This window comes from Thermobia domestica, chromosome 9, assembly GCF_964235325.1.
Source record: "Thermobia domestica chromosome 9, izTheDome1.hap1.1, whole genome shotgun sequence".
NCBI lineage: Eukaryota > Metazoa > Arthropoda > Insecta > Zygentoma > Lepismatidae > Thermobia > Thermobia domestica.
The window spans coordinates 176,116,951-176,135,217 of record NC_137462.1 but is presented as its reverse complement, the minus strand read 5'-3'; the positions used below and the strand labels follow the sequence as shown (position 1 = coordinate 176,135,217).

At 34.6% G+C, this 18,267-nt stretch overlaps 1 pseudogene; it reads left to right on the top strand.

The window, feature by feature from the left end:
- Positions 1 to 13,504: 13,504 nt before the first annotated feature.
- On the top strand, positions 13,505 to 15,165 carry LOC145694209 (protein lifeguard 4 pseudogene; annotated as a pseudogene).
- The last annotated feature ends 3,102 nt before the right edge of the window (positions 15,166 to 18,267 follow it).

The following is an 18,267-nucleotide window of genomic DNA, read 5'->3' as shown; positions in this document are numbered from 1 at the left end:
AGGACGCTGAATATAATGAAACTATTTTTTCTTTATATACATACGCGTCCTTTGGGTGACTAGAAAAAGTGATGTCAAATTTGGTGTATTAATAAAGATAAATATCACAAGCTCTATGGATGGATATATTTGAAATATCTATAGTTTTATTGGATTCAGCATCCTCTAATTAGAATAAAAAGCGCATTTAGAAATGTATCCAAACGTGGGCACTATTTTTAGTAGTGAAATGATCGCTAGCTCTTTCAGACTATCTCCTTTCGAACAGATCCCGAGAAAGTACTGTCTCGTCTCGTCTCGTGACGAACATTCCTTTCAATATTATGTATTTAATTTAACTTACGGATCTTATTTTTCCTTAACAATTCCTGATAAGTTGTAAAAAGAAACTACTACCCATTGAATATGGCAGGTTATTGGAGGTTAAAAAAATATTAGTTTCAATTACTTATACTTTTGGGCCCAAAGTTCAATTTCTTTGTTCTTCACACTTTCACTTTCTGGATTTTGATTGGAAGTTCTCTGTAACCACAAATTTAGACGTCATAAAATTAATTTTCTCTGAGAATACGCATCAAAATTTATCCTCGAACATGTCATTTTGTTGAGCACTTTTTTTTCTTCTTAATTAAATCTTTCAGTTTGTCGTTCCACGCTTATACTCTTCAAGATAAGGGAGATGATGATTAACCCTTTTAAAACTTTCACTTTTGTAGGTAAATTTTAGACTTTCAGTCAAGCAACTATTGCGTCAAGACTATTTACCGTAGAATCATGGTTCATGCCTAGTTTAGTTCGAAATCAAACAGTGTTTCCAATTGTACCAGTCAAATTTCCCTAATATGTACCTAAGACAATAAAATTCTCATCCAAAGTGGGAAAAAGAAAATCTTTAAGTGTCCCCGTTTCCCGCGAATTTCTTCCCTCCGGTACACGACACGGACATGCAAATGTTACGAAAACAAAATTTGCTTCATTCCAAACAAAACGAGGTACGAACCATGATCCTGGAGTAAATAGTCTTGGTGCTAAAATTCATTTACTATTTTTTCCCGACCCTTTTTTCCTAGTAACTACTAATGTATTATTATTCAATAAGTTCTAGTGTCAAGACTCTTTATTGTAGAATCACAGTTCGTACCTCATTGTGTTCGTAACGAAGCAATGTTTCCAACTTATCACTCAAATTTTCCTATTAAGTACCAGAAGTGAAAAAATCCCGCTCAAATTGGGAAAAAGATTTTTTGTCAGGAAAATAACTTTTTCGGGAATTTGTTCCCCCAGGTATATGCTAGCGGCAAGTGAGTGGTACAGTTTAAAACGTTGCTTCATTACAAACAAAATGAGGTACGAACCATGATCCTACAATGAACACTCTTGACGCTAGAACTTATTGAATAATAATAAATTAGTAATTATTACCCAAAAAATGGGGAGGGAAATTTAGTAAATCAGCTCTAGCACCAAGACTACTTATTCTAGGATTATGCTTTGTACCTAATTTTGTTCATAATGAAGTAGTGTTTCCAATCGTACCACTTGCGTGTTTCTATCATGTACCTGAGGGGAGTAATTCTCGCCCAAAATGTATAAAGAAGTAGCTTGAAATTCAAATTTTGAAAAATTAATTTTTACGGAAATTTATCTCCTCAGGTACATACAGCGCAACGATAGTTGTACCGTTGAAAATGTAGCATCATTACAAACAAAATGAGATACGAACCATGATCCTACAACAAATAGGGATGACACTGTAGCTACATCACTAAACAGATTGACTAAAAATGTGAATAAGGGAAAAATTCAGAATATTTTTGAAGAGTTTCTAATTACCCTACGATCATGGTTCGTACCTCGTATTCTTCAGAATGATGTTAGGTTTTAAACGGTACCACTTACATGTCTCTATCATGTACCTGAGGGGAGGAATTCCCGAAAAAGGAAAACACCTCCTGAAAAATCCGTTTTTCCTCTTTGGGCGAGATATTCCCACTTCTGGTACATAATAGGGAAATTTGAGTGGTGCAGTTGGCAACATTCCTTCATTACGAACACAACGAGGTACGGACTATGATCCTAGGATTAATAGTGATGTGCCATTATTATTTTTTTTAAAAAAAAAGCTCTAAAACTTGACCTTTTCTTTTTCCCTTCGTCCATGTTTGTGACTTCACTGCCCCCAGGCATCGCACGCGTGACTGAAACATATATAAATGCCCATGAAACATATTCTTTGCTGCTTTCTCGCTTGAATGCCTGCAAAAAGAAAAAAAAACGGTCTGAAAAGCTTTACTAGAGATTTATCAAGCAAATTCCGAAGATCGACGCCATAGTCTCCAAAGGGTTAAAGCACGTGAATGATGATGCAAGAACTGGTGGAATGAGAAAGTGGGAGGAAACGAGAGTAGCCAGAGAAAATCCACGAACACAATGCTGTCCACCACAAACTTCCTTAACCGGGGATCGAACCAGGGGCACAACGCATCAGAGATAAGTGTTCTATCACTGAAGCACTGTGTCCCTCTTGTCAAAGGTTAATAATATCGTAGAATTTGGAGGTTTCATAAGATGCAAAAGACGGAGATTCAATGGTTGACTTAAAATAGCTTTTTAATCATTCGAACTTTTCATATGTCGAAATAATAATAATAAAAAAGTAACGAATACAAATCTCCATTATATTAGATGAAGGACAATATAAGGCTTTAAATTACTGTTAGAACAAGAGCTCTTAGCAACCCTCAAATTCCCTCTGTAATCAGGAGAGAAAATTAAAACTTACTCCAACATTCTTTATTTGAAATGTACTCCACTTCCTGACGCAGCAGAAAGGAGATAACTGTGCTGTGGAAACAGGGTGAAAATGAAGAAGAAGAAAATGGAATGAGAGTAGTAGAGCTAAAAATGGCGTCTACAATATCTAATTCATTGTGAAAAGAATTCAGTGGCCGTTTAGATCCTATCTAGAGAATTTTTAATTTGGGTTTTTGTTAGAGAAACTGGGCAACGCACCAAACCCTTTTTAGCATTATCTGGACATCTTTTTGGTCTACCAGAGGATATCAAGGCAAAGTAGTACGCATAATAAATCTGTGCCCTCAAGGCTAAGCGTATCTGATAACCACCATAAAGGAGAAAATTCTTTTGTACCATTATTCTTTCTAATTTGAATATGTAGGTCAATTGCAATAAACAAGGAATTCTTACAATTTCATTTTTTTAAAAGTATTTATACAAGTTTCGTTCAATAAAATATGACCACAAAGAATATTTATATATTACTCTTACTTGGAAACATCTTGTTCCCTGAGTTTTGAGTTGAGCTTTTGTGTGTTCTTCTGCCTTTATCTAATATCGAGGTTATGAAAGACAGGAACTACGACTATTAATTTGGGCTCAGAACAAGGGCTTCAATAGTCTACGGTGCAGCTCACGGGTGCATACGGACATCTAAGTTCAACTATTACAGTATGAGGAAGGGCACGGTGGCTCCGTGGAAGAGCGCCTACCTTTGATGTGCGGAGTCCCTAGTTTGATTTCAAGCCAAGTAAGTTTGTGGTGGACAACATCGTGTCCGTGGTTTTTCTGGGGTACTCCCGTTTCCTCCCGTTTCTCATTCCACCAATTTTTCCAACATCATTCACTTGCTTTAATCATCTTTTCCCTTAGCCTAAAAGACATAATCTTGGGACGTTAAACTGGATTTAATTTTTTCTTACAGTATAGGCCATTCCCCACCATATTATCGAGCCTTAAACAGAGCTGGATTATAAGACCACTTCAAAATTATGTTATAATCTAATGTTTTCTTCAGAAAAATGTGGTGCTGTGGCCGGTGGTTCAGTCCTATATTATTATGATTCGATAGCTATTAGCTCACAACAATTACAACTCTAAATTGTCTTCAATGAAAAGAAGGAAGACCAAAAATATGCAATTTTCTTACAGAAAATGTCAAAAAGAATGTTCTTTAATAGCTGGAAACTAAAGAACAGCCTGATGGCTACACCAAAAAAGAACGAAAAATAAATATGAAGATTAATCCGCTTGTATAAAATAACATTATCGGCTGTAACGTTTGATATATTGATTTGCTGTCAACATTGACATATAGGGGGAAAAAGAATAAAAAAACAAACTAAGAGAAATCCACTTTAGAGAATCAGGATTAGTAGATGCCAAATAAAATAAACGTATTATGTCAAGTGCAAATGAAAATCCTTAAAAAGAAAAAGAAAAAAAATATTGGAATTGCTGTATAACAAAATTCGATTTCGTGCAAGATAATAGGGCTCTTAAGTGCTCAATCTGCGGCTGTTCGTAGGACAAGAAGAAAGAGAACACGGAATAGTTTTTAATATGTCACGAAAAAAAGTCAACGGCGAGTTAATTGTACAGAAAATCATATGACTATCTTCTATTCTCGATTTGCTTTATTGTTATGTTCATCATACACATACACTCCAACCCCAACCCTCTACACATAACAACTAGCCTCATCTAACAAACAGTTATCAGAATCATCAAATCAGAGGTAGACTTAATCTTTGCGGAACCTAGGGCGAGGGATTCCCATGGGGGTCTTCGCCGGTTACTTCGCGGAATAACATAAGTAAAAGTATCAACGACAGAATAATCCCCGTTAAAATATCATCAACAGAAAGCACATCTTCAAACAGCTACTTCGTGAAAAGCAGAGACCCGTGGTAGAGCATAAAAGGAAATCGTAGCAATAATTAATTTCTGCTGGTATCCTATCACACTGACTAATGTCAATGTAATTAGGGAGGAAAACGGATTGATTGATTGATTGATTGATTGATTGATTGATTGATTGATTGATTGATTGATTGATTGATTGATTGATTGATTGATTGATTGATTAGAGTTTAACATCCGTTTTCAGCACCAAGCGTGGCTCCGCGTAGCGTAGTTCTTAACGCCCTCACCCTTGCTTTGTGCGGTTCCCGGATCGTTTCCCAGTGGGGACAATCGGTCCAAAAATGTCACAGCTTTTCCAAGCGAGTCATCTTGAGTGGGGTGTTTCCTAGGTTTTCCCCACTCACACCAGCCAAGGATTGCCAGGATTGTACCTAACATACAGATTCCAGACCAGTTCCTTCCTTCCTCATAGTGCCTCATAGTGTGCTCGCTGAGGGATGTCATCCCTCATATGGATGGATTTAAGGCCGTGAATGATGTTAATGCCCACAAATATGTATAAATAAATAAATTCAGCACCAAGATAATAGTAATGAAAGCTACTGTTGAAAGTGTCGTCCCAATCACTTACCTGAAGTGAGTACCCCACCGGGAAATATACGCACACAAAGCACTATTTTAAAGTTCCAATCCAAATCACGTATCTGACAATGATCCCAACTTCCTTTCTCTTTATAGCGCAGTCATTGCTTATTACAGACTTTGATTAGAGTTTGTACTTTTACTTTATTTCATAGTTTCCATCATGAGCGGTAGTAAAGCTACGAAGCAAAATCGAATTAATTTTAAATAATATAGCCAATATCACTTTTACTTTTCTCCATTTTAGGGAGCACGATGGCTTAATGCTAGAAAGTTCAACTTTGGTGCGTGAGGTCCCTGGTTCGATCCCAGCTCGCGCCAAGTGAGCTTTCTGGTGTACAAACACTGTGTTCATGGATTTTCTCGGCTTATTGATAACTGTAGATCTATCATTTGTTATATAAAATAATAACAATAATTATAATTTCGGAAAAGTAGTAACACTTCTCTTATAACATTTCCTTCACATCATAAATTTAGTTGTAGTCAATACGTCTCCTGTCCCTTGAATAAAAATTATTCCCAGTTAATAAATATCTCTGAAGTGTTGAACCAGGTTGAGCAAGTATCTCAGTTTCATTTTGATGTGGTTTAAATGTTTAATAAAATCCCCTAAAATTTATCACATCGTAGTACCTTCAATATATTAGTATTCAACAATCAATTTGAGACCGACAACAGTAATATTTTGTACTAACTGAACAAATTTAAGCCATTTTTTTTCCTTTCTTTAAAATCTCAACAAATGATTTACATGGTATGACCTGTAGTGATTAATAATTACCCATTTAAAAACAAAATGAGGATGAGTCGAAGGAGCCACGCCTTTAGTCTGGCCATACAACAACCAAGCAAACTTGCTGATGGCCGATTTAAGGTTTCTGTACCGTTTGCAACAGTTAAAAAGTAATTTGGCTTAGCAAGCAACCACGAGGGTACTTTATCATCATCCTTGTAGCTGAGGCTTGGTTGTAACGTTTCCCCAACTCAGCAGCGGAGCACTAGCAGCCATTCTTTTGGGGGCCTAAGTGCGTACTTAAAAGCTTCTTGTTCGGTGAGTTATGACGGCGATGAAAAATGCAAGGAACCATCACAAAAATTTCAGTACGTGCTGGCTACAGACGTTAACTGGGGGTCGTGAACGAGTCAGACACAAATTGCAATACGTCATGCAAAGCAAGAGTCAGGTATTAATCTATAACTTTATTTCTTTGCTTTTCAATGTTGCCAGGTTCTCTTCCTCTCTGTACCTTTCGTTATTAATTACGGCACAGCAATAGTTAATTCCCTTTCATTTGTCTTTTCTTTTTTCAAAGAAAAAAGAAAACGTAAACCATTTTTTACTTTCATACAATAGGTAGCATTAACTAACCACCAAATGGGGACGGCGTTTGTTTAATCTTACTGGGACCAGAAGATTGATGTAGTGTATTTTTGTAGTGTTGCATAGTAAAAGTAAACTACCGGTAATTTACTTTTTAAGCTTCCAGCTTTTTGGTAAGATAACTGAAATAAACTTCACTTTACATGGAAACTGCTATATTTTCTTTTAAAATAACAATTTACGTATATAATGGGACAGTACTCAACCGATGACCTCAAGAAGAGCATTGCGCTAAGGACGGGAAGAAAAATTGAGAAAAAGCTAATTGAAATTACAAAATAAAATAAATAGTTATCAAACAGCGAAGTATAAAAAATCATCGCCTTGTGATAATAATTTTATTATTTTCTCTTTTATTCTCAGAAGTTTATCATTATTTAACGCCCCATTTTTATTATATTTCAGAAGAACGTAAACATTTACTATTACATCTAATTTTAAACAATTTTTTTCTCGACCAGATCCAAATTAAATCTTTCAGTTTTACGTCCCACGGTTATGTTGTGTAGGCTAAAGGAGACCGTAATGATGAGTATGAATGAAATTATGAGGTGAAAAAAGTGAGAGGAAACTGCACTGCCCCGAGAAAACCCACGCACACGGTACTTGTCCACCACAAGAACAGCTTGGCGTGAGGTGGGATTGGATCAGCAGACATCTCACGCATCAGAGGTGAACGCTTAACCTCTAAACCACCGCAGCCCTCTCATTGGACAAATGTTCAAGGGATTAAGGTGATTTTTATTATTTCCTTTAATCTTCAGTAAGAGAGCAAGAAATCTTATCCCATGCTCATTCAACTGATGAATGACTGAAAAGGAAAGTAATCAGCTACGAAGGTTGCACGTGTCCACTTAAGTACCTTTCTAAAGATATTGTGTAGGGATGGCCAATTCCGGAATTTTTAATTTCCGGACTCCGAAAAGTAAAATCGAAAAATTCCGGAATTTTCCAAATTCCGTAATTTTCTAAATTCAGGATTTTTTTTACGAATTCTGGAATTTATCTGAATTTCGGGATTTTTAAGATTTCCGTAATTATTCCAAATTCCGGATTTTTCCGAAACCCGGAAAGTGAAAAATTTCCGATTTCGGAAAATTTTGTCCATCTCTAACATTGTAATAATCACCGCTATCTCTTAACTCAGTTAAGGTCATTGATTAGAACTTTTTTCGCTTTTCTCAAAAATTAAAGAAATCAAAGAATAATATGATTAGTATGTGGGTTTCTCGATTGCAGAAAAGAAAATAATTCTGAATGGATTTTAACATATCATTGTTGTAAGCATACATTACCTTTACTTAACGATCAAAATATTAATGTTTTAAGTTTAAATTAACATTTAACACGTCTGTTTCCAAGGATTTTCTCCTATTTATTGATTTAAACAAGAATTAGCGTGTATCTCTGTGTGCTACCTTTTATCTCTTCCTCTGCCTGCGTTCCATTCCTCTTCGTCTTCGATATTGAATATACGCGTAAGTAAATTCCACAAACAAGTCACGAAAAACTATTTAAACACCATTCCCTCCCCACTCCCCTGAAATGATATTCAATTTCCGAAACTTCGTCTTATTTATTGTAACGCCTAGGATCCAAGGATAACAATTATGCATAATTTCAAGATTCTATGCCTAAAAGTTTCGGAAATCTGACGAATGAGAAAAAGTATTTAAACCCCTATCACCCTTTGGAAATTCAATTCCCAAAACCTTGCATTATTTGAAGCCTAGAGTGAAAGGAGAACATTTATTCAACATTACAAGGTCTTATGTCTTATAATTTCAAAGATTTGGCAAAGCGCAAAACATCTTTCAATACGCCTGTCCCGCCCTTAGGATATGTATTTCGCAAAACCTCACAACCAACTGAAATTCCCTGAGGATTTGGGTTATATACGCTGCAGGCGCTCGATAATAATTATTTTAAAATAACTAATTTGATTAATTTTACACTAAAGCTATAAGTTACAGCAAATATTATGTGAAAATGTTGTATTTTCATAGGGTTTACGTGTCTGAAGAAAACATAAGAGCTTCAGATGGCACAGAAATGCATGAAAATTAAGTTACATGACTTGACCCTAATGAACAAACAGGATAGTTACTTAAACGTTACTTAATTAAGCTTATTACACTTTCTGTCATAAATCACACATTTCAGGGATACAATAATACGTCACAATAATTAAGATCTTTGCCAAATATATATATATATATATATATATATATATATATATATATATATATATATATATATATATATATATATATATATATATATATATATATATATCTTTGTCAGCTTTTAGAGCTGTGCTTTAGAATGTATAAAAACGTGAATTGCATAACATCGCAAGTCCACTTTTTTTTGTATTTTGCGTTGTTTGTTTTTTGTTAGCATCTATGTTTTAAGGGCTGTTCACTTGCATAATACGTAAGTCCAAATCAAAGCCTTTAAAAAAAATACAAAATAATTTCAACTTAACAGAATAGCATGCCAAGTATAATCTTGTATTTCTCCTAAAATCACAAAAGTACTCGGGATGGACTTGGGATGGAATCCCAGCAAGGAATCCCAGCATAGAAAGCAAGAAATGATGGTTGTGGGAGTCTGGCTTCACATCACTAGTTAAATATGCCCTATCTGGCAGATGGGCTGTGGCATTATGAAACTCAAAGACAAAACTGAAATGGACTTAAACAAAGATACTAACATGGATAAGAAAGCATAAAAATAGGAAACAATAATAGTAAATTAGATAGAGTAAATCCTATCTACACTGCATGCAAATCTTAAGTCTCAAAATCTTAAATGTAAAGGACAATTTTCTGGCAACACTGTTTCTTTAACACGAATGGTCCAATGCATTCCAAGCACAACGTCTGTCTATTTGATTCAATATTTTATGACTATGTCATATCCACTGTCCCATCAAGCATCTATTACAAGTACTTTACGAGCAACCGAGTGACACTTGAAAACTAGTGGCATATTTGAAACACAGTTTGTAACGGCAGAACAGGAAAAGGAGTGGTATTTAGGCATTTAAAATGTAGGAAAGAATCTTCAAGTACCTCTTGAACGGAGGCAGTGATTCGGTCGTGTACGTGATGAATGAAATGTTTGTTGAAATATTTTCGAAGGTAATTTGTCTATCTGCTTAAAATTCCTTCCTTGATCATAGTTTTCTGGGTTCAACGTCAACCACCAGAGGGCAGAGAAATTTTCCAAGCCAAAGAAGTCTAAGGAAAGGTTTATATTCTGTGATTGAGCATGATTTGTTGTTGAATGTAAAGATGATTGAGAGATGAGCCCCACAGAATTGTGCAAAAAAAAAAAAAAAAAAAAAAAAAGTCCGCGGTTAATTTGCATAGCGAAGTAATTATCATTAGCTTGTCGAGTCACTAGAACCAAGGCTTCTATTGCTAATACGATTATAAGTATTTGATGACATGATAACAAGGGAATTTGATATGGATACACCACTTATTATCTTCCCACAAGTTGGCCAATTTTCAGACAGGATCTTTTTTTTATGTATAGAACATGTTTTCATTATTTTCATGAATCATTCATCACAAGAGTTGTCAACACCCACTTTCAAGCAATTTTCTATCTGTAAATTGTCCTGTCTTGGAAACTAATCACTGATCGTTCTGTCAACAAGATAATAGATTGTAATTATCATTAACGTACAATGCATCGTTTAAAACGAGAAATTATTTGTAGTAATTGGGGATCTAGTTATTGTATACAAACACATTTTTTTTCTTTCATGATGATTTAAGATTAATACTGAAAGGTAGTTGTTGACATCAACTTTACACAAGTAGCAGCATGTTGCAAGAATCATATCGCAACTTATCACTTGCTATAACGAATTACCAAATATTTGCTGAATGCTGGCACAGAAAATGGAGTCACAAATTCGAAACACTTATAAAATTTATTACAATACTTTGTGAAGAAAGAAGAATATATCTAAAATAAATTAGTTTGCGCTTGCAACATCCATCCAAAATAAAGTATTACGGTGTAATTACCCTAATCTAATTTAACTAATCTATTATTCCATTATGCTCTATCGTACTAGTACTTCACCTTACCCTATTACGCTACTCTATCCTATCCAGCTATTATCTTACTCTCTACTCTACTATTATCATATCCTAACCTATACTAATCTATGAAATGAGCTCCTTCGTGGCTAAGCGGTTAGCGTACCCGCCTTTGGCATGGGAGACCCGGGTTCGATTGCCGGCGGGATCGTATGTGGTTCGAATTCCGCGTTAAGCTGTAGGTCCCGTCTCATATGACCTTGTTACGGAAAGGGACGTTACACTCAATCAACTCGAACTAATCTATGATACTCTTCTCTATTTTAGTCTACTATTGCTACACTGTTCTACTATAGAGATTTTTCCCCCAAAAGATCATTATACTTATGCTGACGTATTCTGCATCTAAACGATTTGATCTTTTCTCTCTCTCTCTCTCTCTCGCGATATATATATATATATATATATATATATATATATATAAATGTATATATATGCTATGGGAATACGTATATACATAGTTTGTGGTGGGGGGTATTGGCGATAATGTAGGTTTTCTCGGAATTATCGTTCCTTCTCACATTTTCGTTTCACCAATACGTTAATGATCATTCATTTTTATTAAGCATCTGTCTTCTTTAGCCTGAAGAACACAATCTGTTTGCAATTATTCGGACATGTGCCAAGAAAATAAGAATCTACAGTGCATTAGTATATTATTTACAGCAAAAATAGCGAAGAAGTTTTAGAAAGTGGCACCCATATTCTTCATTTGCAAGGAGCATAACAGTGAAACGTAAAAGATTTCGTTTCAGTTTTAAAAAGAAGGAGAGAAAAGAAAAGAAAAGAAAAGAAAAGAAAACTTTCTTAGCCTACTCTATAGAGAAAATGTTTACCAAAAGCTCCATATTTACTGTTTACCATAAACATCTGACTTATAAATTTTATTTTCTATGTAAAAGCTATAAAAATATTAAATATCCCTTAACTCGGTCGCACAAAGTAAACATGGTGTTGTTCTTTCATATGAAATATGTTTATGCATCAATCCATATGGTAAAATTAGCCATGTAACTAATAATAATAATTTTTACTTCATTTGAGACAATGGATATAGTATACGTAAGACCGTCTGAGTTCCAGAAGAAGCTGGATGCTCATACTTTTAGGGATTATTCATTGAGTATCTACGAACTTAGAAAGGGGGTAACAAACCCACTTTCATTTACTTATCCACTGATACGAAAATAAAAAAGAACGTACCTATTTGCCCTTGTACTTTATATGCTATAGCGCATTACATTATATGCAACAAGGATTTTGGTCTGCATCACGATATAAATTTAAAAATATTTAACATTTTTCGAATCGAATCAACAAAATTTATTCTAGAAAGTAAAAATAGAATGTTAAGCACATATAATGAAGACAACGCAGTGATTTAATTTGGTAACGTATAAATATATAATATGAAGTATCCTCGCGCACGGAAGACAGGGGGTTCTCATGTATACTATTACCGAGACAATTATGATGCACATTTTGGAGATCACAATAAAACATACACAGTACATTAACGCACAACGAGAAGTGTGTTCGTTCCAGATATCATCAATCTAATTTTCTCAAAAGAGAACTGTACCAATCATGATGAATAATTACATGCAACCGTTCACGAAGGAATCAAAGTATTTTATATTACTTTTTTAGAAAATAAAATTAAATAAATAAATATAGGGAAGTCATTTATCCAATTATAGCTATATTTAAGAAGAGAGCCACTTTCATATTAACATTTCATATTTCTGGCTTCAGTTGCAAGTATCTGTCGTTTTATTGCAATTTCTGTACTAGAGCAACCTTCCAATTTAACAAAAAACTGACAATTTATATTTCAAAGCTAGTTACTCTAATTTGCAACTATTCTAGACGTACTTGTGCGTCATATTAATACACATGATTATGTACTACGTAGACTCAAATGTGCTCACCAATCTTTATGAGAAAGAAGACGAGGAGTTTGATGTTATACATTATACTGTGAAAGAAAATGAGTGAGAAACATCAAAAGATGGCGGGTAGAGAAGTTGAGTTGATTTTGAGTTTAACGTTCCGTTCAGCAGCGAGGTTATATGAGACATGGACCTAAAGCGTTTTAAATCTCATTTTAATTTAATTTTTATACTTCACAACAATTTTTACTTTAGACGATTTGTATTTTGATATGATTTCTATACTACCTAGTGCAATTTAGATATATCCTGCGCCATTAATAATGTTTATTTACAATTATTTTCTAATTTAAACATTTCAACTTAAAACAGGCTATTCGAATTCATGTCCCCGTCTCATATAACCTCACTGCTGAAAGGGACGTTAAACTCAAAATCAACTCAGATCAATTCGAATTCATGCCCTGGCCATTTGAGTTTTACTTTATGCTGTAATTGTTGAAATTATTATATTTCAAATAATTTTAACATTATAACAATTTTAGTGATGTGGTCGATTTTGCTTGAAAGCTGCGACTCTAATCATTATAACCAATATATGTTAATATAAGAAAGAAGTAAGGTAAGGGCAAGGAATAAGGAAGGGACCGAGATTCATTCTCCATATTTCCTCATCATTTTCATCTATTTTTACATTAAAATTATTTTATTACAAAACAACTATTCATAACAAAATTCAGTGATGCACTAGGTGACTGAAACCTTATTCTGCATCTGAAGATACAGAACTTCAATTGAGGTTAAGAAAGAAGAGGAATAAGGTATATTGATTTCGTAATCTATAGTACAGACTCAATGCCTTCACTACCAATGATGGAAGCCAAAAGTGATGTTGAATCAGGGAATCCCAGAAATGTGGGTTCATCTATCATCAATGATATTGCCTACAGAAATAATGTTGCTCAAGCAAGTATGTATATTCGCATGGGTTTTTTGCGAAAGGTTTACGGTCTACTTGCCATGCAATTACTTACCACAGCTATGGTTACATTAGTATGTGTTTCTAGCCCGGCAATTCATTACTACTGTCAAGCCTATGAACAATTATTGATCATAGCAATTTTATTAGATGTAATTTTCCTATTTGCATTATTTTACAAGAGGAAGGAATCGCCTATCAATTTCATTCTGTTGTCAGCTTTCACGATTGTTCAAGCTTACTCGGTGGCTGTGACCACGACTTACTTCGATGCTTTAGTGGTGTTAGAGGCATTTTTTCTCACTGGAGGAGTAGTTGCAAGTCTGATGCTGTATACTTTTCAATCTAAGAGGGATTTCACTCGATGGGGTGGTGCGCTCGTCTGTGGATTATGGATATTAGTCCTAGCATCAATTCTACAGATGTTTGTTGGCAATTCAATTCTGGAACTGTGCCTATCAATTGGTGGAGCGGTCTTGTTTTCTATCTTCATTGTTCACGATACACAGATGTTGATGCAAAAAGTATCTCCTGAAGAGTACATTTTTGCCACAATAACCATTTATTTGGATATTATTAATCTATTTTTACATATTCTTAAAATTTTGGCTGAGATAAGGAGAAAATAAAGTGATATTTTAATTATTCTCCGCAAAAAATACTTATTTTTCTCCCTTTCTAAGCATAAATTATGAGTACAAGAGGTATTGTACGTATTGTTAATTCTCCACTAAGTTTCATTTTAATCCGAACTTTAGTAATGTCTCATTATCCAGATAAAAATCCAAATCACTATTTAGACCCTACCTTAGTATCATCATTATGCATACATAAGCACGTTCATTGTATGTATCCCCACCTAATATATAAAAGTGGGCGTGTGTAGCATTATTACTGGTGCTACTTATGTTTTCTAACTGTATGACTGTAAAAATAGGGTGAAAATTATTAGTGTCCAAAATTAAATATAGAAAACTGTCATTTTAGGGAGAAACAACAAAGAAAAACATATCTTAGACAGCGAGCATCAAAGAATGTTATAAATTATTACCTATAAATAAGTAATTCCTTCAACTGAATTTTTGCACCTATAATTGTGCTCTTTGTTAAATAATTATGCTATATTATGTTTCTAGAGTTACTATTCATGGTTACTAGTAAAACAAATTGTATAATGTAGAGATTATTAATTAGCTATTTAACGAAATTCTTCTCCAATATTCCTTGTACTACTTAAAATCCATTGTTTATTCCAAAGTGCTCTAAAGTAGCATCATACTCTGTGAGTACTGTACAAAGGTTTATCGGAGATATTTTCTAGTATGAGAGTTCTGTTATTTATGTTGATTGTTTCTTTAAGGCTTAAATATTAGACAAATTAAGGTATAAATTAATTTCTTTCTTGTAATGTGTTCTTGATTATAATTACATCTTAACGTTGTAATAATTATTTCTTTCTTAAAATAAAACTGAAGAGTATTTACAGTAAGTTACTTCATACTTTGATTTTTGCAGGTGAGTGTCCATTGCAAAATATTGCATTCACATTGTTAATTGGCAATAAGTGAATAATTGAAGTAATTTAGAACATAATTGTCCTAAATTGATTTATAAAAATTAATTGATTTCATAAAAATTGATTTATTATGACAAAAATATTCACGGGGAAGACATACTTAAGTACACTTACTAGGAATGTACTGACCTTCCGAAACGCTGGCGCACAAGCAAAAAGATGACAATGAGTGACGGTGATTCCAACACGATACTTCTGGGATATCCTGAACCTGTTCCCGTTGCAATTTCGAGTGGGAAAGCACAACAAATTTAATTTCACAATCATTCATTTACCTTAATCATCCGTTTCTATTAAACTAAAGGGCATAACTGTTGAACGTTCAACAAGGAATTTTATTTGTTTTTCAGAACACGGTACCGGTATAAAGAGTGTACAAAAACATACAGTACTTACTTTAATAGCAGCATCCGAGCGGCCATACAAGAAGAAATCGGGGAAATGGTCTCTCGTACAGATTCTGGGGATACAGTATTCCATTCTTGCTGTAGATCGTGGCGTGGCTTAGCAATGGTCATTGCTAGAGCCAGACTGGCTGTCTGAGATCGTTGTACAGCAAGAAGTTCAAAAGGTCTCGATAGAGCTTAGATAATAATGATAGAAGACGTGTACCGAATAGAACATGCTGGGGTGTTACTTTCGTGATATAACGACTTGGGTTATCTTACTTGGAGATGAAGGCCCGCAAAGTATATATATCTTACAAACTTACAAAGTAGTGGCGTCGATCGAGTTAAATGTCAATGTGTCCAAATATACATATATAGGCCAAACGAAAAGGAATATTTGTACCAGAATCGCTGAGCACATTCGTCCATCCAAATCTCGTAGCTTACAACAGTTATCCAAATTGGCATCACATCTCTAAGAAAATAACCACAACCTTCCTAATTCATGTTTGATCAAAAAAGCAACAGAACGGAAAATTAAAGAAGCTTATTACATTCATAAGGAGAAACCGGTACTCAATTTAGATACAGGTGTTATAAATGCCATTGAATCAGTGCTTTTACTACTCTTTCCACCGTCTGGAAGGTAATGAAAAAACAAAAACAGCAAACAACAGAGAAGAGTGACAAGTGAATTACTATTAACCTATGTCTATTTCTACTGACAAGAAGATTTTTGCTTCGCATATTTTTAAAATTCTTTTCGAGCATTTTTACCTATCCATAATTTCTTTCATATGGTTTAAATCCTTTTCGAAGTGTGCTCAGACTGAAGATGAAGACGATGTTCTGTGAAAGTACTTTCTAGTGATGTGGTTTGTTTCTTGCGGTGATTATTAGCCTTTTACTTACGTTATTTCTATGTAAGTAAATTTTTAAGCGTAAACTGTGAACATTAGATAGACAAGAAAAGTTATTATATAGTCAAGGTAAATAAAAAAAATGAAATGAAATTTTTGAGTTTTACGTCCCACGGATATGCCGGTTAAGCTAAAGGAGACGGTGATAATGAGATGAATGAAATGGTGGAATGAAGAAAGTGGGAGGAAACGGGAGAACCCCGAGAAAACCCACGCACCCGGCGTTTGTCCACCACAAAGTTCACTTGGCGGGAGCAGGGTTTGAACCTGAGACCCCTAACACCAGAGGTGAACACTCTACCACTGAGCCACCGCGGCTCTTCAAGGTAAATAAAATAGAAAGAATACAGAAATGATCTAGAGGAGCACGGTAGCACAATGGTAGAGCGCCCACATCTGGTGCGTGATTTCCCTGGCTCGATCCAGACCATTTGAATTTATGGTGAATAACATCGTGTTCGTAGGTTTTCTCCCGTTTCATCCCACATGTTCATTCTACCAATTTGTTCATAATAATTCGCATTCAGTAGTCATCCTTCTTATTTAACCTAAAGGGCATTACATTAGAATTTTCATTTTTTTGCGGAAATAACGTTAGCAATTCTATAATACGTTAATAAATAAATTTCAGGAATAAGTCGTAGTTAATATAAAGACTCCTTTACTTCTTCAAAATTTCACGGAGACCGCGATGACCAAAATGTCATTGATAGGGCGCTCACCTTTGGTGTTTGGGGTTTCTGGCAGTGTGGAAATTGAAGCACTTCGAGGTGGGGTGGAGTTAGTATGTGCCTGAAATATACTTGTACCAGAGGAGTACGCTTGCAGACTAGGCGGTAATTTCTCAATGCATTCCAAAAGAAACTTTTACTCGCAGGAAAATACCTCTGTACCACTGGCGTATTTAGGGGGCTATCGAACTCCAGCCCCCCTCCCTTTCCGAAATAAATTTGTTAGTTTTTCGCATTACATATATCTACAACAATAATCCTTCTTACCATTTCTAAGAATTTCATTGACTTTCCATTTTCTTATGCTCTTTGTTCAGAAATAATACTGTCTTTATCAAACTTCATTCCATGTAAGAACTGCGTTATTTTTTCTTTCTTTCGTCCATTTTACTCTTCTCTTTCTTTTTCTTAGCTGTTACTTTCTTTCGTTTCTCCTATCATACTTACGACCATTGTTAGTTGTGAATCAAGTTGGCCGTCGTCAGTAACCAAACTTAAGAGAAGCTGATAAGCGAAACATGTTCCACACTAACTTGCATTTATATCACATTATGGGACTTTAGTTATTGTAGCAAAGGAATATTTACATCGTTAAGTTATAACGAAAGTTAAATGTTAGAATTAAAGAAAATCAAGAAGGAGGAATAAATAACTTGGAAAATTAGGTAGGCCAAGAGGATGCTTCTGTTTTCTTCTATGGATAGAATAAAAGGTTAGATACTACATTGCTAAATTTTTGTATTGTATAACATAAGATTCACCAGTCTGCAATGCTTGCCATTAAAACTGCAATCAGTATGTTTCAGTTTCAACTTGCCTCAACATTTTCTTTCAGGTAAAAACGTAAACAGATAAAACTGAATATTTCCATTTTTTCTAAAATGAAATCAGTTAAGTTGAAATGAGATTACAAATATTCAATGTGTGTTTGCAGGAGCGTCATTTCATATTTGCCTTGGGGGTGGGGGTGG